The sequence below is a fragment of the Cucumis melo genome, chromosome 10 (genome assembly GCF_025177605.1).
Source record: "Cucumis melo cultivar AY chromosome 10, USDA_Cmelo_AY_1.0, whole genome shotgun sequence".
In the NCBI taxonomy this organism is placed as follows: Eukaryota; Viridiplantae; Streptophyta; class Magnoliopsida; order Cucurbitales; family Cucurbitaceae; genus Cucumis; species Cucumis melo.
In genome coordinates, this window is record NC_066866.1 from 28,421,529 (window position 1) to 28,443,078 (window position 21,550).

Below are 21,550 nucleotides of genomic sequence, written 5' to 3' on the forward strand. Positions count from 1 at the left end.
AAAAAAAAAGAGGAACTGGAAGCCAATAGATAAATAAACTTCTAATTGACATAGAATGGAAATGGTTACAAAAGATGCACAAAAATATGGTAAAAAACATGGTAAAGTCAAGCGGTACAAAACTCTCACGGAAGTCAACCTTGAAAACTTAAAAACAATAATGTTTAAAGCGGAAACTCTAACTCTTGAAACTGAATAGTTCAATTTAACATAAATTAAGAAACTTAGGGTAGTTTAGTTCACTAACATGAGTATGAGTTGAGCTTGTATAACTTATCGTTTGGTCCACCAATTCTAAATTTAAATGTTGGTAGAATTGAGTAGGTATGTTTTACCAACTCGTCCCAACTTTCTTATTCTAATGTTTTCAATGCTCCTTTCATTGGCCAATATCGACAATTATCATTGCCACACTCCGGGAACCAACTTTGATGATCACTTTTCCACGTTCCAGTGACCAACTCCGACCTCTGACAACCCATTTCGAGCTTCGACAATCACTTTGATGACAACTTTGGCGATCAATTTCGATAATTAATTTTGAACTCTAACAATCACTTCAATGACAACTTTAGTGACCAATTTTGGGCTCAAACAATCACTTCGACGATAACTTTGACAACCAATTCTAAGCTTCAGCAATCACTCCGATAAAAAACTTCGACGACTAATTTCAGGCTTAAAGAATCACATCGATGACAACTTCGACGACCAATTTTGGGATCTAACAATCACTCTGATGACAACTCTGGCAATCAATTTTGACTTCCAACTTTGAGTTACGACAATCACTCCGATGACAATACTGACGACCAATTTTGCGCTCGGACAATCATTTTGATGACAACTCATACAACAACCACCTTCGTGTAGACAACTTCGACGATCAATTGCTTCATCTTCAACAGCAATTCTGACGACCAACTCCAAAAACCAAATCCAGGCTTCAACAACCACCTTTATGCAATCAATTTTGGTCTCTATTTTTGTGCACATTCAATTGATAGGTTTTATGACTGTTAAAGTTTGTGGTATGGTTGTTGAATATATAAATAATTGCATTTTGTCTATTTTAATTCAATATAGTTATATGTAAAATTAACTGACATATCAAATGAGTATTAAAAATTCGGAAAAGTACACATATAGTAAATAGTGGAACAAAATGTGAAGGAAAAGACAAACAAAAACAAAAACTCAAAACATAAATAACAAATAACATATAGAAAAATTGAAAGTGGAACTGTTGAAAAAAAATAGTGATATTGCATTGGCCACTAAGATGGTGGGATTCTATAAAAAAATTAATGATAAAAGTAAAAATACAGAGCATCAACAACAAGAAGAAAAATATACAAATTGCATGTTCGACAGTGATTTTGAGATGATTGAAATCACTTTTGTCATGTTTGAAATCACTTTAAAACACACATGTATAACTCAAAATAAATTTAATGTTTAATTTATATTTTTAAAGACAATTTTCATACAACTAAAATTGATTTTGAATGATTAAAAGCTTGGAATGATTTTAAAAATGATAAAAGTTATTTTAACCATCCAAGAATCACTTCTAAACATATGATGACGTACTTTCTAGAAGCCATAGTTGTTAAAAATTTAGGGTTTGTTGGTTCATATCATTTACTGCTCTTCAAACCTAGAAGAGGATTTCTCAAATAAAAGTTTCCGTAGGTTGTTGCATCTTTGTTTTGATGAGAACTTGTACTAGAAATTAAGAAGGGGACAAAGATTATAGAGTTGTTACCAGTTCAAGAAGAAAAACTTTGTCCACCTCCAAGCTTCTGTCGGAATTCGGCCTACCACTGACAATTTCAAGAGCCACAACTCCGAAACTAAAGACATCAGCTTTCTCAGTTAGATGGCCACGCATGGCATACTCAGGTGCAAGATATCCACTGCATTACAAAGCGTTTTAGTGATATGACATTAATCGTGATAAAAGTTATCAAATGTAATGATTTTAGGGTTTTTTCTTCAAAACTAGAAAAAATTGACAAACTATTTACACCCCATAAAACAAAACCAATAAAAAACAAAATTTATTATACTTGATTTTTCTATGAAGTGTAAATATTTTGTCAAATATTCTATTTTTTAAAATTTTCCATGATTTTAATTATGTGGTGGGGAATTTAAATTCTGAATGAAATATTACATTGTCCCGGCAACAATGGTGCTAATATGAGTCTTTTTGTCATCATAAAGTTTGGCTAAACCAAAATCTGAAATTTTAGGGTTCAGATCAGCATCAAGTAGAATGTTACTAGCTTTAACATCTCTATGAACAATTCGAAGCCTTGATTCTTCATGAAGATAAGAGAGACCCCTTGCCACACCCAAGCATATATCAAATCGTTTTGGCCAATCAAGAGGGAAGTTTCTTTTTCCTACCTCACACAAGTCAGAAATATTACAATTTATGTTTGGTAGCCACAAAATTAGATTAAAAGGAAAATGTTTGTTAGATTAATTACCAAATAATGCTCGGTCCAGACTCCCTTTCTCCAGGTACTCATACACAAGGAGACGATTCTGGCCCTCAATGCAACATCCATGCAACTTCACGAGGTTGCGATGCTGCACAGCGGATAATGTAGAAATCTCAGCCACAAATTGGTTCCTTCCTTGACCAGATTTAACAGAAAGTTGCTTCACTGCAATTACTCTTCCATCATTTAGTATTCCCTACAAGTAAAATAACATGTTAAGAACAATATTTGATAAGGATGTTATTGGAATAACGTATATTATTGTTACAGCATGTATTTATATATGTTATTGATTTGAGTGTTTTTTTCTATGTGTTTTGTTTGATGATTATTAGGATGACTTCATTCTCGGTAGACGAGACTTCAAATCAGAGTTGTTCTAGTCCAGTGTTAGGAAAAAGAAAACCGGTTAAACCACCATCATTGGTATGGGAACATTTTATAAAAGTAGAAGGATGTGATCCTAAATATCCTAGGGCTGCTTGTAAACATTGTGGGACTTCATATGCTTGTGATTCCAAAAGAAATGGTACCACGAATTTAAAAAGACATTTAGAGAAATGTAAGATGTATGTAAATTCATTGGAAGATAATATTGAAAGAGAGAGAGATTCTGAAAGTAGTTTGATGGCTGCATCATTGACTCAAGAAAATTTTAGAAAAATGCTTGCTAGGATGGTTATCTTGGATGAATTGCCATTTAAGTTCGTAGAAACTGAAGGGTTTCACCAATTTTGTCGGGCATTAAATCCAAAGTTTGTGATTCCATCAAGAGTAACCGTTGCAAAAGATTGTTTTCAAATGTATATGAAGGAGAAAAAAAAGTTAAAAAATGCATTAACTCGAAGTGGCCAAAGAGTTTGTTTAACAACAGATACGTGGACTTCTGTGCAAAATATTAATTATATGGTTATAACGGCTCATTTCATTGATGATGATTGGAACTTGCACAAAAGAATTTTGAACTTTTGTCAAGTAGCTAATCATAAAGGAGATACCATAGGTAGAGCCATTGAAAAGTGCTTAGAAGGTTGGGGTATTGATAGGCTCTTTACTGTAACAATTGATAATGCGAGTTCAAATGATGTAGCCATTGCCTACTTGGTTAAAAAGTTTAAAGGCAGAAATGGGTTGGTGTTGGATGGTGAATTTATTCACATATGTTGTGCCCATATTCTTAATTTAATTGTTAGTGATGCCTTAAAAGATTTGCATGTGTCTATTATTCGAATCAGAAATGTTGTGAAGTATGTTAGGTCATCTCCTGCTAGATTGCAAATATTTAAAGATTTTGCTAAAGAAGATAAGATGTCAACAAAAAATTGTCTTACAATGGATGTTCCGACACGATGGAATTCTACTTTTACTATGTTGGATGGAGCAATTAAGTGTCAAAAGACTTTTGAAAGATTGGAGGAGCATGACCCTAGTTATTTGCCAAAGGATGATATTCCTACTACTGAAGATTGGGATAATGCAAAAGTGTTTGTAAAGTTCCTAAAGACTTTTTCAAAGGTAACAATGAAGTTTTCTGCATCTATGTCTGTGACTTCAAACATATTTTTTTATGAACTTTGTTTGATCCAAGAAATAATTCGTGAATACTCATCGTATGAGAATGCATTATTGAGTCAAATGACATTAAGCATGCAGACAAAATTCAACAAGTATTGGGGTATAACTACAAGTGAGAAGACCAATTTATTATTGTATGTTTTTGTAGTTCTTGACCCTAGGTACAAGCTAGCTTATGTGAATTATTGTTTTAATGAATTTTTGGAGGAAGATTGTGCAAATATATGGACAAATAAGGTTGAAGAAGCATTTCGTCGATTGTGTGATGATTATTATATGAGAATGTCAAAAGAAAAATATTCACAAACACAATCATGTACACCTATCGAAGGATTTGGCTTTCAAAGTCAAAGTGAAATGCCTTCTATCTCATCTAGTGGATCTTATAAGGCACGTGCTACTGTTCATGATAGATTTAAACAAAGTAACAAAACATGTCTAGATGATGCTAAAACAGAGGTGACTCGTTATCTGGATGAGACTCGTATAGATTGTATGGGCGATGAATATTTAGATTTGCTAACTTGGTGGAAGGTGAATTCCTCTCGATTTAAGATCATTAGCCAAGTAGCTAGGGACATCTATAGTATTCCTATATCAACTGTGCCTTCGGAGTCCGCCTTTAGTACTGGAGGACGGGTGTTAGATTCTTTTCGAAGTTCTTTAACTCAAACTACAGAGGCACTCATTTGTGCTCAGAATTGGATTCAGTCTAAACCTTTGGATGACATGACTGAAGAAATTGACGGGACTGAAGAAATTGATGAAGGTAATATTCTTTTTGAAGTACGCATTTAAAATTTTCAATTATCCCATATAAGCTAACTGTTTGTCATTTTGATCTAGAATTCATAAACATAGGAAAGGAGATGGAAGCTGCATTTGAGAATTTGAATAATGACTCTATGGTTTAAATCCCTACTCTCAAATCTTTATTTACATTTTTTTAAAATTGTTAACTTGTTAAATATCGAATGTTGTTTTTTTAGAGTCTTGAAGCTCAGTGATGGAAGCACTTTGGGTTATACAAATAAGGTGGTCTCGTGAAAATGTTCATTAATTCATACCTTCACACTTGTAAACTCTATTGTTTGCATAAGGATTTGAAGGGCCAGTAGCTTCTCTACTATCAACTCTTTAATCCCGCTATGTGTGTCCTCAGAAGATTCTTAGTTTATTTTCCTTTGTTTTCTATTTTTCATTTTTAAGTAATATACTTTAGTAATATACTTTATGTGCAGTTTTCACTTTTTATCCCAGTGTAGATATATGTTTTTCTCTCATAGGTACAAATTAAAGAACTAACTATACTTTATTTAGCTTTTGATTATCATTTGGGAGATGGACAAGCTTGTGTTGTCACCATTATCGTTGCCTTTGATTATTTATTCTCATGGTTTCCATTTTCATTTTTAGTGTGAACTGTGAGAATTTATATATTTAATTTCGATCTTCCTTCACTTTATTGGGTGCTTCTATTTTTCTTCTTCTAAAAGAGATAAAGATGCTTCATCAATAAGTGGACTTCATAAGCATTTTGCCCATAAGTTATGTGTCTAATTGTTTCAAGGAGCTAATTGTTTATTTTGGTGTATAACGTTGGACCCATATTTATTTTCATTGAAGTGGTTTCTAAATAAATTTTTCATTCATGTAAATTATACCCATATTTATTTTATTTTATGCTTCATCAATAAGGAGGAGGAGGAAAAAAAAACGACCTGACCCAACCCATTCGGCCCGACCCGAATGTGGGTCTGGTCGGGTCGGGTTTAAAAAATAACCGTACATTTCGGGTCGGTCGGTTTTGAAGAAAACCCGACCCGACCCAATTACACCCCTACCGTGCACATCCCTTTTCCTTGGATTGCCTTGCCGGATCCCATGATGACCCCAAATTGGTCATCTCTGTTGTAGGGACTTTTAACTCCTCTACCAGCTTTAAGGAGATGAAATTATGTGTGGCCCCGCAATCGATCATCACCACGACTTCCCGCTCTTCCACTTTTCTTTTAATCTTAAACGTACCCGGAGCCGTGAGACCAACCACTGAGTTCAGAGATAGCTCGACGACAGGACTGACCTCCACCATTCCTTCTTCGATTTCCATCTCTCCCATTTCTGCGTCGTCAAGGTTGTCGGCTACCACACACAGTCGGAGCTCCTTGTTCTTGCAGCGGTGGCCTTTGCTGAACGGTTCGTCACACCGATAGCATAAACCATTCTCTTTCCTCGCTTGTAGCTCAGAGTCGGTCCACCGTCGAAAGGGATGTTCGCGTCGGCCTCCCCCTCCCACGGTATTAGGTTGAAATGTGTTTGAATTTGACGGATGGGGGAAAACTTTTTCCGCCAAGGTCACCATCTTCGTGGTCGGGCTTTCGTAATTTTTTGGGCTCAGTTTTGGGTTTGTTTTCGCGGCCTCCTTCGGGTACGGGTGTGGGCCACCCTTTGCCACTTCAATCTTTTCTTCCGCAAGTTGGGCTGCCTCCATCAGATCTTCAAGGCCCACGGCCCTCATGGAGAATACCTCTTTTCTAATTATTGGGTCCAGACCGTTGGTGAATGTTCCCTCCAAAACATCTTCTGCAATCTCCGGTAGGGGCACCGATAGTTCTTCAAACTTTTGCAGACATTCACTCACCGAACCTTCCTACTTGACTGCCAAAAATCTTGCACACGCCGTTCCGTGTTCTCTATTCCGGAATCGATTATATATTCTTTCTTTCAACTCCTTCCAGGATCTGAACCGTTTTCGGTTTTCTGCCCATCTAAACCAGCTCAATCCCTTTCCTTTCAAGCTAACCATGACGATCTTCAGCTTTTCCCGTTCATTCAAGAGATGCATTTGGAAGTAGTGTTCCGCCCTGTAAAACCATCCATCCGGATCCTCCCCGTTAAAAACCGGCATTTCTAATTTCTTGAACTTGATCCTATCCTGTCCTGCCCCTATTTCCACGCTCAAAGACGTCTCCCCTTTTCCCCCTCCTCTTCAGCCGTGTCTTTATTCCTGAGCTTCCTCTTCCTGGTGCTTATCCCGGTCATTTTTGAACCTCCCAGCTGTCTCTGGCGGTCCTCGTAAATCGCCAATATAGTCTCCGAACCTCTTGTTTAATCGCCTCGATCTCTGCTTCTGAAGCGGTTAAACGATCCTCTATCATCTTTTGCGTCATCTTCTTCCACCTCCCCAGATTGTCGACTCGCTCGGCTAACAATGTTAGCGCCCGAGGTTCCTGTTACAATAATACCAGCACACACAAACTAACAGCTAACACAACACAAGAACAAGTTATCACACAACACTCTATATCAATCCGAGGCAATCTGGAACTTATATATTTATATAGGAATGATCATTCATTACAAAAGGTTACCACAAAATGATTACAGCCAAATGAGAGGGTTGTTCTCTCCCAAATGAACAAGGTAGTCCATTCGAAACATTCCAAACATTCCAATGCCTAACCCTAGCTAAACGCTCCCCTATATATAAACTCCTTTTGCTGCTGCCACATGCCCCAGGGACCACTGGCCATTTCAACTACCATTTTGTCTATGCTGAAATGCCTTTCTTACCTTTTTTCCTCTTTCTATGATAAACTTGGATAATTGGAGGCCTAGCAAAGTCACAGTCGAGTCTACCACACTCAAAAGAATGGTGACAAGAAGCTTCACTTTATCACCTCAAACTCAAGGACAGTTGGATAAGCACTACTAACACTACTGTTTCACTTACTAATTTATAAGCATGTAATTGTATTAGATATGAGCATCGCGATTTGAGACAACCAGAAACAAGACTCATGGGTCATTTAAAGGAATTAAATATACCTTGTAAACGGGTCCAAACCCCCCTTCTCCAAGCTTGTTGGATGAACTAAAATCCTCCGTGGCATTCCTTAGTTCAGAATAACCGTAGGTGTGAGGTCTCTCGTCAATTCCGAAGAGTTCTGCAATGGTAAAGAATATATAAGTAGATTGTGGATAGGTTTCATTACCTTTCCTCTCGAATCATTCTGATGGGAGAAAATGAGGCACCGAAGGACTAAGGGTGGTTGTGGCACACCTTTTAGTTTAAGCATTTCTTAGAAAAACACACCTTTAAAAAAAAAACCAAAACAAAACAAAAACAACATGCTCTAATTTATGCATACTGTTATATTTTTTTCTTGAAGTGCCTTCAATAGAAAAATTGTTTGATTGCATTACTATAGGGTTTCCCCTCCACGATTGAACTGCAAAATTCAATGAACAATATTACAACAACAAAAAAACACAACAATGTTCAACTGATTTCCCTTCGCCAAGAATTCCAAAAACAACACAGGAAGCAGCTAGACAGAATAAGAAAAAAGGCTATCAGCAACCAGCTATGTCAGCTATTTCTAGATAGCTAAACCTCTCCAACCAAAAAACACAAACACGTTCAATCATTTTCAAGCAAACATTCCATTTTCTGTACCCAAAAACACTATACTGCACTAAACCTACTCCCATTAATGAGATAAAACACTTCATTATATAAAATACTTGCAAGAAATGGAAAAGCGTCTCATTCAAACAAAGATCTTAAATAGAATAATCTGCAAAATGCTTGGATAACGAGCACCATGAGAAATTTTTTTATTAAAGGCATACTTGAAAATTAAAAGGAAAAGAACTACTCTGATGTAACTAGTTTTGGTTACCTTCATCTTCAGAGGAACAACCTTTCCTTCTACGGAAAAGAATGGAAATTATGACAACTAGAAAGCAAATAGATCCTACACCAACAACAATCCCCACGATTAGACTGGCTGCATTCTTCTTACTACTAGTCCTCTTTAGTTGGCTAGTTCCATTCTTCTCATTACTTACAGGATTCGAATCTGCTGACAAATGTATCTAGTTAATTAAAAAGTGCACCAAGCAGGGAAAAATAATAGACACGAGTGGCCATTACCTAGACTTGCAAGGATTGCTGAAATAGAAGGACCAAAAGTACCTTCTTCAGGTATGCAGCAAGTCCCTTTCCCAGCCCAGAAAAGGTGAATTTCCATGTAGTTTTCTGAAACTTGTACCTTAAATGGCTTTGAAAAAGGACGAAAAGACCCACCTGCCTCATTTTGAATACTAAAATCCTCGTGGACAAGTTCCCCCTAGAAACAAAGATCTTAAGCTCAAACAAGACAGAATAATAGATCAAAGAAAAAACAGATGGAAAACACTATAGTTTCAAGTGAATTCAATTTGTAAGAAATTTCTCAATCGTAATTTAGATTAGAAAGCTACATGCATATAGTTGTACAAGAGAACCTTAAAGCTACATGCATGTAGGTGTACAAGAGAATGTTAGACCTCCAATAATACTTCAATACAGTAGGAGAAATAAAAAAAAGGTTACACGTGTGAGTTGGTTATATTGTAATAGGCTGTATGTGTTAGTTTGTTAATTCAGTAAGTCAGTGGTGTCTGTATAAATAGAAAGATGTTAGGCGGGAAGGGTAGTTATGCTTTTGGAAGAAATTAGTTGGCTGAGAAAGAAGAACAAGAGTGCCCTAGTCATTGAATTCATATTGTATTGATTCTATATTCATCAATAAAGTGAGAATTTCTATTCTACTGGAGTGAGTTCTATCAGAGAACCTAGAACTAAGGAATGTACAATCACAAGGACAACTACACATAAAAACATATATTATAGTTAAGTCGCTGATTAACTCAAAAGCTTTAAGGATTTTTTAATCTTTTTGAAATGGAAACAATACTTGTCTTAGATATAGAGAAAATAGTCTAATACTAAAATATGCAACATACCAAAAACAACAAAAAGTGCGATGCAAATAATACATATGTTGGACCAAAGAGATGAAAGCATTCCAAATTCAAACGAATGTAATGGAATAATTAGCAAAAACTTTGTTTTAAATCACCAATTGACCAAAAAGCTTAAACGGAAGGCTCATTTGTGGGCTTGAAATATGATGAAGACTCAACAACTGAAAATCAATTTTAATTGGGGAGAAAATAATATTGCAAGGGTTTGAACACAAAACCTCCTAAATCAACCTCCTCTGATACCATCTTAAATCATCAGTTGACTCAAAAGTTTAAGCTGACGAGTGTTGGCAAATTTAATTTATGTCATTCAACACTTTGGACAGAAAACACCACGATGAGGCAAGAAAACAATCGAAGCCCAATCGATCCGACCAATCTGACGATTTTTTTATGACAAAACCCACTAGTTGCAGTTAAACCAGACCTCATATAACAAACCTAGGAAGCACAAAACACGTAGTTTTTTATGGAGTGTCCATGTCAAACGCATGTCGAACTCGGAAACGTTCTAAACATGTGTTAGACACATCTTTCGTGTCTTATCTTTCAATTTATTTTAATTATTGGGCATCAGATGACATGCTAAGACACACTCGGACACGCTCAAACATTTGCATATTTATTTCCTTTCCATTCTATTTATTCTCTCTCTTCTTTCACTTTCACTAGAAGACCACTATTTTTTTTTAAACGGAGACCAGCCTCTTAAAATAATAAGAGACTAAAGTTTGAAGTTCAAGAAAATTATAATTATACAAAAAAGAAAAAGGGCTAAAACAGATACAAACAATAACCAAAACAAACTCAGCAATAACAACGAACTAATCAAAATCCTCTAACCTGAAACAACAAATGGAATCTGGAATGTAAACTAGGTACAAAGTAATTAAAACAGATTTGTCGAAAGGAACCCAAAATAAGTTGACATATTGCCCACAAAATGCTTGGAGATAAGTGAAGAGGGAACACCAAAAGGACAACAACCAGCCTTGCTGAAACTTCACTATGATGAAGCCACAAATCGGCTAAAAAAACAATAGTTGTTCGACCGGAAGGAACATTTCTTGAGCCAAGCTTTGATTCTTGGGAGAGTACAAGTTCCGAATTAAGTGTTTCAAGACACTTAAATCCCGGTCTCTTTAACTGCAACCTTCAAACCACACAAGTTCCGCTATACATATTCCAATGTAACCAATTGTTGAACCAAAAAGAGACTAAAATCATATCTTAAGCGAAAACTAGTCTGCATTCATCTACTAGCAACTTTAAACTAGTCTACCAGCAACTTTAAATGCTTTGGAATTGGAGAAATTTAGTTGCAAAAGGTAAGATCTCTCTTCTCTCTCCTCTCTCTTTTCCCCTTTCTCCCCTTTGACATTTTTAGATATCTATTTCTCCAGCGAGAAAGCAAGGAATGGAAGTAGAAAGCTACAGGCTCTTCAGCTCTCCCTACTGCATATGGCACGAGTGGTTTATTCCAAGTTGAAAATTAGGAGGCGAATAAAATCCTGTCATTATCAAGCTCTCAACTCTGCTGGTTTCAAGAGGCCATCGAGGAACTCTGTCAGAGTGCCAAAAATCAATATTTCTACAAGAAAAAAATTATAGGCATTGGCATAACAAAAGTCTCAAGCTAAGATTCAGAACAGAGAAAGAACGAGTGCTAGGATGCAATTTTTGGCCTCGAACAAGTGGAAGATCATTCATACACATTCTATCAGGCGTGGACAAACAGGGATGGAAAAGATTTTTCAACAAGTTGAAGAGCTTCAAATCAAAGCATGATTGCATAATGTGGTATTCAGAACAAAGCAAGCTGAAAATGTGCCTTTCTGAATATGCAAACAAACCGCAAAAGAGAAGATGGATAGCTATGTGGACAAGGTCCTGCCCAAAAAGGAATCCTCTGTTTTGGACCCGATAAAACAGAGCACTCATCATCCGTGAATTATCAAGAATTCAAAGGTCGTCAAAACAGATTTTAATATTTTATGGGTTGTCACTCATCTTTTTGAGTTCAATAGTTGGATAGAGATTAAAGAAACGTTGAAAACATACTTTCAATCGAGAGTTATCATCAATCCGTTGGTTGCAGAGAATGCTATAATTGATATAGATCAAGGATCATGAGAAGAACTTGTCGAACAACCTGTGAAATGGCAAAAATTTGGCGCCTTTGATCTAAAGCTCAAAAGGTAGGATATGCAAGCACATAGCAGACCTCTATATGCAAAGGGATATGGTGGATGGATTTTGATTAAGAACCTCCCTTTAAACTACTGGAATAATCAGACATTTGAAGTTATTGGGGGCTTATTTCGGGGTTTGGTAGACATCTCCATGGAATTTTTTAAATGTATCAGACGCCAAAATTCAAGTCAAAGAAAACCTTTGTGGGTTCTTTCCAGCAACAACAGAAATCAATGACAAGAAGAAAGGAAACATTTCCTTAAATTTTGGTGATATCTCATCAGTCATTTCACCATCTTTCTATGACGATTCATCTTTCCTCCCTTCCTGAAAATGTTTGGGGGTTTAGTCATTCTTCCTCTTGCATGTTCGATCCCTCTCTCTCTTGCATGTTCTATTTTTTTGGGTTTATGTTCCGTCATTTTTTCCATTGCCATGCATTCTTTTCCTTTCCGCTCATTCTTCCTCTTGCATGTCGTTTTTTGTTTAGTCATTCTTCCTATTGCATGTCATTTTTCGTCGAAGCTCTTCCAATTGTTGTTGAGCTATTCTCGAGGAAGCTTGCACGTTAGGGTTGGAACGTGCCGTCGGTTCAAATGTTGAGTGAATTCGAGGATTCTTAACATCAGGATGATAACTTAGATCAGTGAATGGCAGGGCATACAATTTGACGGTAGAAGCGGTGGTAGCCGATCGAAATTAGGTGACAATACATGAATTGGGGCATGGAGCAATATAGGCTATGGATGAAGAAGAGGGTTGCATAGATGGGATGGTCGTCACTGTTTGAGGAGGATGGAGTAGCGTGTGGGCGGTGCATAAGCGTGTTTGGCGGCACGGACGACGGCAAAATCGATGGGAATGCACTAGTCAACATTGTCTGAAGGCGACGGAACCATTCGTCCATGGCAGTACTGTTCGAGCATCAACGGTGGCACTGAAACTGGCGGTTGTCTCCTCTATTTGATTTTCATCACTAGTTATGTTGTCTAAAGTTTGTTCAATATCCCTATCTGATACCATATTGGAAGTAGGGATAAAGAACACAAATTTACATGGAAACCCGAGTACCGGGAGAAAAACTACGATATTTTGTTCTTATTATTTTCTGATGAATTATAAAATAGGTATAATGAGGGAGAATAAATAGAATACACAAAGAAATAGAAAAGGAAAAAAGAAATTAGGGTAAAGATTTTCATAATCTTTCCATAAATACCCTAAGGGCCAAGCCCACTAATTCTAAAGATGTGATGAAAGATGTCAGTAAGTCTTCCACGGCATAGGATTGTATTTTTAAATCAAGCTTGAAGCAACACAACAGGTTGCCTTTTCTTGGTGTTTTCCTTTCCATTCATTTTTTAAGCAATTCCAAGTTTTCAATTATTTTGAGGCTCCTTGTTGAAAGATTTTCATTTTTCTTTGTATCTAGTTCTTATTTTGCTTTCGTTCTAGAGGATCTTGTGTAGCTCGTTGTAATTTTATTATGTTCTCTCTTATCTCGGTTTATGTTGTATCGGTTTCTTTTATTTTTTATTTATTTATTTTTATTTTGCTCTTGGTATATTTCTCTTATATTTTGAGTTTTAGTCTTTCTTATTAATATTCATAGAGACTTGTTTCCGTTTAAAAGAAGTGGGTTGGAATATCGTTAACGCTAAGATTGAGAGCGACTTCTAGGGGTTTATTTTTCAACATTCAATTCCTCTTCATTTTGAAACAAATCGCTAAGATCACTTTCTGAAAGGTCCTCCAAAGAATGATCCTCCAGCCCATTTAACTTCATCAAATGATCAACTTCCTCCCTACTCACACTAAAAGGAGAGTCAAAAGTTGTATCGCATTTCTTTTTGGAAGGAAGGCCCGAAGTTTGCCAAGGGTAGCTTTTGAGGAAAGTAAGGAAAAAACAGAATATTTAAACTGAGAGGCTGAATCCAGTTGAAAGAGAAGAAACTTGCGTATGTGTTCAATATACCTCCAAAGAATCAGGATTTTGATCTAAAATCAATTCTATCATTAAGGTACTCTTTTTTGCATTCTGAATGTCTAGCCTAATTGAAGATGAAGAAGCTTGGCATAGGAATCTTTTACCTTCAAAAAATCGGAATTGTGAGGATTTTGGTCTCGCAACACCTTTGTTGCTTGGGTTTTAGAGGGTTTGGTATAGCTCGTGGATCATTGGTTGTGTTCGTTTGAGGGGTGTCATCGTAATAGTGCTCCTTCTTGACTCGAACATAGGCTATTTCTTTTTTTGTCCTTTTTGCTCTTAGTATAATTCTCTTGTACCTTGAGCTTTAGTCTCTTTTGTTTTATTAATAAAGAAGCTCGTTTCCATTAAAAAAATAAAAACATAAGTATCTAAAAGTTCATTATATAGATTGAACAAAAATATTCTAATTAAACACATATCCTGAATAGACTAATCTACAAAGAGCTTGAATTGAGAACATGAGTATGTTAGAACACTTCCTAACAAGAATCAAGAACTAAAATATATTGAGAATTAAAGAAGAAACTACAAGATAACTCAAAATAAAGGAACTTGGAACCTCCCTCTTGAATGCTCTCGTCCAGGACCTAGTTCACTTTACAAAATAATCCAACCTTCACTCACGCACCCTTTTACTATGTATACAACATCTAGTAACGAACTTTCCATCTGATCCCAATTATACCCCTTAATACTTTTTTTTTTAAATATCTACAGCATTCGAACCAGCTTACACACACCTCAACTAGTCTCACGAGATAACCCACCTGACCCTACAACATTTGGGTGACCATGGATCCATGGATTGTACCCTTTAGCACTAATATAATAATACTCTTGTCTACGCACCTAATAGAGTATTGCTCATTTTTTTAAGGTTTAGGGTTTTATTGCTCTTTTTTTTTTTTCAAACAGATTGTAATTCTACGTGGTATTCATAAGAGTATTTGTTTAACATAGAGATATCAAGTTTGAGTTCTTTTCAAGAAAAGTTTATGAAAAAAATTCGATACTAAACTCAAGTTTAGCTCAACAAGTCATCCTCAAGCGAATGATCAAACGGAAGTGTCAAATGCAACCTTGGGAAGCCTTCTTAGATGCCTTAGCAAAGACCAACACAAAAAATGGGACCTTGCTTAACCTCAAGCAAAATTCGCATACAACATGCATAACATATCAACAAGGAAATGTCCATTTGAGGTAGTTTATTATCATCCTCCATGTTTAAACTTCAACCTTACTAATCCCCCTTTTGTCGTTGATTTGAAAATAGAAAAAAAGAACACATAAATTTACGTGAAAATCTGAATACCGGAAGAAAAACCACGATATTTTTCTTCTTATTTTATGATAAAAATACAATAAGTGCAAGAGGGGAATAATAGAAAAATACAAAGATATAAAAAAGCAAAAAATATTTAGGACAAATCTCCCAATGGGCTAAGCCTACTAATTCTAATACTTTCCCTCAAGTTGGGACGTAAATACCAATGAGGTCCAACTTGCTAACACAAAAGTCGAAGTTTGGTCAGAGAAGCTCTTTGGTGAGGACATCAGAAACTTGTTGGCTCGAAGGGATGTACAAAATGCATATGCTCCTACTATCAAGTCTTTCTTTGATGAAATGCCAATCAATCTCAACATGTTTAGTTTTATCATGTTGAACTAGGCTGTTAGCAAAACTAATAGCGGATTTATTATCATAAAAAAGCTTCATTGGTGTCTCACACTCTTGATGAAGATCAGATAGGACTTCCTAGAGTCAAATTTCCTCACATATTCCCAAACTCATAACTTGGTAGTTGGCCTCAATGCTGCTCCTGGCCACAACACTTTCTTTCTTACTCCTTCAAGTTACAAGATTGCTCCACACAAAAGTATAGTATCCTGAGGTAGACTTTCTATCAACAATAGATCCTGCCCAGTCAGAATCAGTATAAGCTTCGACACATCTTCTCTGTCGGTCTTCCTAAATCTCAGACCTTTACGAGGAGTTGCTTTTAAATACCTCTGAATCCTGTTAACTGCTTCCATGTGATCCTCAGAAGGTGCCTGATGAACTAACTAACGGTGCTCACAGCATGGGAGATGTCAAGCCTAGTGTGAGATAAGTAAATCAACTTTCCCACCAGGCGTTGATATTTTTCTTTATCAATAGAAACCCTGTCACATGAATTTCCGAGTTTGGCATTGAACTCAATGGGTGTGTCAGAAGAACGACATCCTAGCACACCTGTCTCAACTAATAAATCAAGAGTGTACTTTCTTTGAGACACTGAGATGCCTTCTTTGGATCTAACAATCTCCTTCCCAAGAAAGTACGTCAGATTTCCCAGGTCCTTAATTTCGAACTCAAACCCCATCTTCTTCTTTTGTTGAACGATCTCATCAATATCATCCCCAGATAGCACAATGTCACCGACATAGACAATCAATACTGCAATTTTCCTTGCTTGGAGACTTTAGTGAACAAGGTGTGATCAGAGTGCCTCTGATTATAACCTTGAGACTTGATGAAAGTGGAAAAACTGTCAAACCACGCTCTTCTTGGTGATTGTTTCAAACCGTATAAAGACTTCCAGAAGCTTGCAAACCTGATTATTAAATTGAGCTTCAAATTCTGGAGGCAGACTCATATATACTTCGTCTTTAAGATTCCCACTCAAAAATGTATTCTTAACATCAAGTTGATGTAGGGACCAATCTTTATTCACTACAATAGATAACAAAACTCTAATGGTGTTCAAATTTGCAATAGGAGAAAAAGTCTCAGAATAGTCAATCCCATAGGTCAAAATGAACCCTTTTGCAACTAGTCTGGCCTTATATTTGTCCATCTGTTCTATTCTTGCGTGTAAACACCCATTTGCATCCAACAGTCTTGTGTCCCTTAGGGAGTGTGCAGAGATCCCAGGTCTTGTTCTTTTCTAGGGCTCTCATTTCTTTCATGACAACAACTTTTCACTTTGAACACTCTTAAGGCAAGGTGGATACTCTTAGGTATTATGGTAGAGTCAAGGCTGGGAGTAAAGCTCTGAACTATGGTGAGAGATTCTCGTATGACACATAATTGAATATGAAGTGCCTTGTACAGGACCTAGTACCTTTCCTCAGTGCAATAGAAAGATCAAGAGCTTACTAGTATTTCCAGAATGGTTTTGACTTAGTTTCGATTTCAGTATGTTCAACAACAACATCGTTCTCATCAATCTTGTCTAGTCTGTCTATAATGACCCCATCAATACTGCTCTGCTCATCCATATCTTCCAAAACAGCTATCTTGGACCCGTCATTCTTACCTGCCTCTCTATCAGTATGTGAGTCAGTTGAATTCGTCTCTACCTGTCATTCTCACTCATTCTGTTATTACTAAGTGAGTTTATGGAATCAGTCATACATTGATCTCTTATTGGTTCAAAATCCTGGACTGGTGTCATCTGAACAATAGGAGACTCAGCTCCCTTTCTAAGATTCTAGTAGGTTTTCCAAGAAACTTGATTTGTAAGTAGGATTGTATTGTGAGGGCTAGGGTCAAGTAAGGTAACCATAGTAGGACAAGTAGACTCTAAGGGTAGCATATAGTTAGACTCTTCATTCATATCCTCCCCCTGAAGTAGGCTAACGGGAAAGAAAGGACGATCTTCAACAAAGGTGACATCCATAGCAACAAAGTACTTACGTGAAGATGGGTGGAAACATTTAAAAGCTCGTTGGTGCAGGGGATACCCAACAAACATGCAAGCCTAATCCCTAGGAGTGAATTTAGTTTTGCTAGGACCATGGCAATGGACATAGGCTGTGCATCCAAGCACCCGAAGAGAAACATCAGGGATGAGATTGGTGGAAGGATAGGATTCTTTAAGGCAATCTAAGGGTGTGTAGACGTGAAGGACACAAAAGGGCATGCGATTGATGAGATGAGCGGTAGTGAGCAACTTCTCTTTCCTAGGAAGGAAGAGAAGTGGATAACGTAAGGAAACAAGCAACTTCCAAAAGATGGGTGGAAACATTTAAAAGCTCGTTGGTGCAGGGGATACCCAACAAACATGCAAGCCTAAGCCCTAGGAGTGAATTTAGTTTTGCTAGGACCATGGCTATGGACATAGACTGTGCATCCAAGCACCCGAAGAGAAACATCAGGAATGAGACTGGTGGAAGGATAGGATTCTTTGAGGCAATCTAAGGGTGTGTAGAGGTGAAGGACACAAAAGGGCATGCGATTGATGAGATGAGCGGTAGTGAGCAACTTCTCTTTCCTAGGAAGGAAGAGAAGTGGATAACGTAAGGAAACGAGCAACTTCCAAAAGGTGACGATTTTTTCGTTTGGCAACCCCATTTTGTTAGAGGGTTATAAGCATAGGAACTTTGGTGAACAATTCCTTTAGAGAATAAGAACTCGTTAAGAGAATGGTTTTGAAACTCACGACCATTATTACTCCACAGGATTGCAACCTTTGTATTGAATTGCATTTCTATGGTGTGATAGAAGTCCCGGAATACGGAGGTAACTTCAGATTTGTCAGAGATTAGGAAAACCCAAGTAAGACGAGTATAGTCATCAATAAAGGTGAAAAACCATGTTTCCCAGAGGAGGTAGTGGACCTTGGATGGTGCCCAAACATCATTGTGGACAAGAGTAAAAGGTCTGATTGGCTTATAGGGTTGCGAGGGAACGAGACTCGGTGTTGTTTAGCTTGTATGCACACATCACAAGATAAGGAAGAAACATCAACTTTAGAAAAGAGATAAGGAAATAGGTATTTCATATATTTAAAGTTGCGGTGGCTTAAACGAAAACGCCACAACATAAGATCTTTTTCAGAAGTAGTAAAATAGGAAGATAAAAAACTCATCCTAGAAATGCTACAAGAAGAGGCATCATCATGAAACAAGTAAAGACCCCTATTGTACCAGGCAGTGTCGATCATCTTCCTTGAGCTCGAGTCCTAAAAAGAAACAGAATCATGTAAAAATGTTGCTTTTTGCAGTTTAATTCACAAGTAATCTTGCTAATCAACAGAAGATTATATGAAATTTGTGGCACATGCAACACATTGTGTAATGAGAACTCGTTAAAAAGAGAAATCTACCATTTTCCGACAATGGGAGAAAAGGAGCCATCAACAATTCTTATCTTCTCATTCCCAACACACGAAATGTAAAGCACAAAGTGTTAAGAGGAATCGGTTAAATGATCTGTGGCACCAGAGTCCAGGATCCAAGGATTCTTACCATTAATAGTAATGAGACTAAAGGACTGAGGTACACCTCACTAGACAATAGCTTCAAGCGTGGTTGGACTAGCATTCTCATTCACATAGGATAAGGATAAAGTTGGAAATGAGGTTACCGAATTCTCAGAATAAATCGGTACAGAAGTGTTGGATGTCGTCCCTAGAGTAGCCTCAATTCCCGCAATATGTTGTTGAAGCCCTTTCAGTTGCTGTTAAGCTATTCCTGAAGAAGAAGAGGAAGCTTGCACGTTAGGGTTTGAATGTGCCGAAGATTCACCAACCTCAAATATTAAGTGAATTTGAGGGTTCCTAACATCGGAATGATAACTAAGGTCAGTGGGTGGCAGGGCATACAGATTTGACTCAAAAAGCGGTGGTGGCCGGCTAGAATTAGGTAGCAGCAACACATGAATCGGCACGTGGGGACACGGTTAGGTCGGCCGACGGCATTTGAATAGGATGGGCTGGCACGTGTAGCTCCTGCAGTGGCGTCTGGACTTCCAACAGCAGCGTGTAGCAGTGCATAGGTGGTTTCTAGCGGTGCGAACGACAAGAAAATCTGTGTAGTTATGTTTTCCGGCGTTTTCTGAAGGCGACTTCACCATTCGAACATGGCAACATGGATTTGAGCATTGACGGTGGCGCTAAAACCTGCGGTTGTCTCTTTTGTTTGATTTCCATCATAGTTATGTTGTTTAGGGTGTGTTCAATGTTCCGCTCAATACCATATTAAAAGTAGAGACAAAAACACAAACATTTACGTGGAAACCCAAGTACCGAGAGAAAAACCACGATATTTTTCTTCTTATTATTTCCTGAAAAAAATACAATTGATACAATAGAGGAATAAATAGAAAAATACAAGAAGGTAAAAAAGGAAAAAACATTTAGGGAAAATCTCCCAATGGGCTAAGCCCACTACTTCTAACATCTCAGTCAAATGTTGGTTTTATGGTGGATCATGTTCAAAAAAATCCATGATGAAATCATCAACCAATTGACAGCTGCCAACTCAAAATACAAGGCTCAAGTAGAATTTTCCCTTGGAGATTTTGTCATGGTCTATAATCCATATCAAGAAGACTCGTGTGGACCTTTCCCTACATTGGAAAAGTTCGGGAAAAATGTCTATTGTGTGGACCTCCCATCCTCCATGAACATCAGCTCTACATTCAACGTGACCAGATATTTTTCCTTATTATGCTCAAGATGATTATACCTTGTTTGTATAAACTCAATCGAGTTTCTTTTGAGGAGGGTGAAATTGATGTAATGTAGGCTTATTCTAAGTTGGGTAGTTAGTATTTTGTTTTAAGTTTGTTAGTTGGCTGGCTGAGAGCCTTGTTGTAATTTGCCTATAAAGGCTTTGACCTCTTCATTAATGAAGTATCATAGTTTCCATTCAATCTAATCCTCTACCAAGAAGTTCTACACAAGTTAGGTACCAATAGAAGTTTACAAATAAGTTTAGACGGTGTTAGATTCGCTATTATTTTGAGTTAGATTGTCCAATTTTTTTCCTATTTAAGAAGGTGTATTTTGTATTAAAAGTAATAAACGACAAAGGACAGCTTACTCATATTCTAATCTTTCAAGTAAAAAAGAATGTTTCTCTTAAAATCTACGGTCGTTTAGAATGACTCTTAAAGAAAAACGTTAAGCAATTGCACTAGACTTGAAAATACGATCATATGCATTTAAAATACTCTCGAGAACCAGTGTCTACGGTAGACTAAATCTTTTGTTTTAAATCAAATTTGAGATAACAATTTTCTTCTTTCCATTGCCAAGCAGTAGGAGACTCCTCACATAACATCTATGGTAAAATAAACTAAATGGCAAGAAAGATAACCTGAATATATATATCAAAGAACCGTCTCCCGAGGCTGCTCCATGTCGACAAATTTGTGAAAGCTTGTTCGACAAACTGAAGGTTCACAGTGTAGTTCCCGTTTTTAAGCCCTAGTCCGTAAAATCTCAATGATGAAGTAGATAATTGTTGTGTCCAAAAAAGTTCTGAGTCGTTGCTATTTGCAAATATATATTCTATGTCATTGCCTCTGTTATAACTAGTAGAGTTTTCGTTGTTAGGGAAGTATCCAACATTGCTAACAGCCCAAGTTTCTGAGTCACTAACATAATATGAAGCTCCACCAAGAATCGCACTTTGCTTTTCATACTCATTCCCAGAGTTACTCTGAAATTTTGGACCTCCACAGTTGATCCCAAAA

At 37.0% G+C, this 21,550-nt stretch overlaps 1 long non-coding RNA gene across 1 annotated transcript; it reads right to left on the reverse strand.

Annotated features, from left to right (window-relative positions):
* Nucleotides 1-13,527: 13,527 nt before the first annotated feature.
* Nucleotides 13,528-21,165, reverse strand: LOC127151145 (uncharacterized). The gene is made up of 2 exons (XR_007823907.1): nucleotides 19,674-21,165; nucleotides 13,528-19,542 (listed from the first exon to the last, which is right to left on the reverse strand). It is a non-coding gene; the product is annotated as an uncharacterized LOC127151145 (long non-coding RNA).
* Nucleotides 21,166-21,550: the final 385 nt, after the last annotated feature.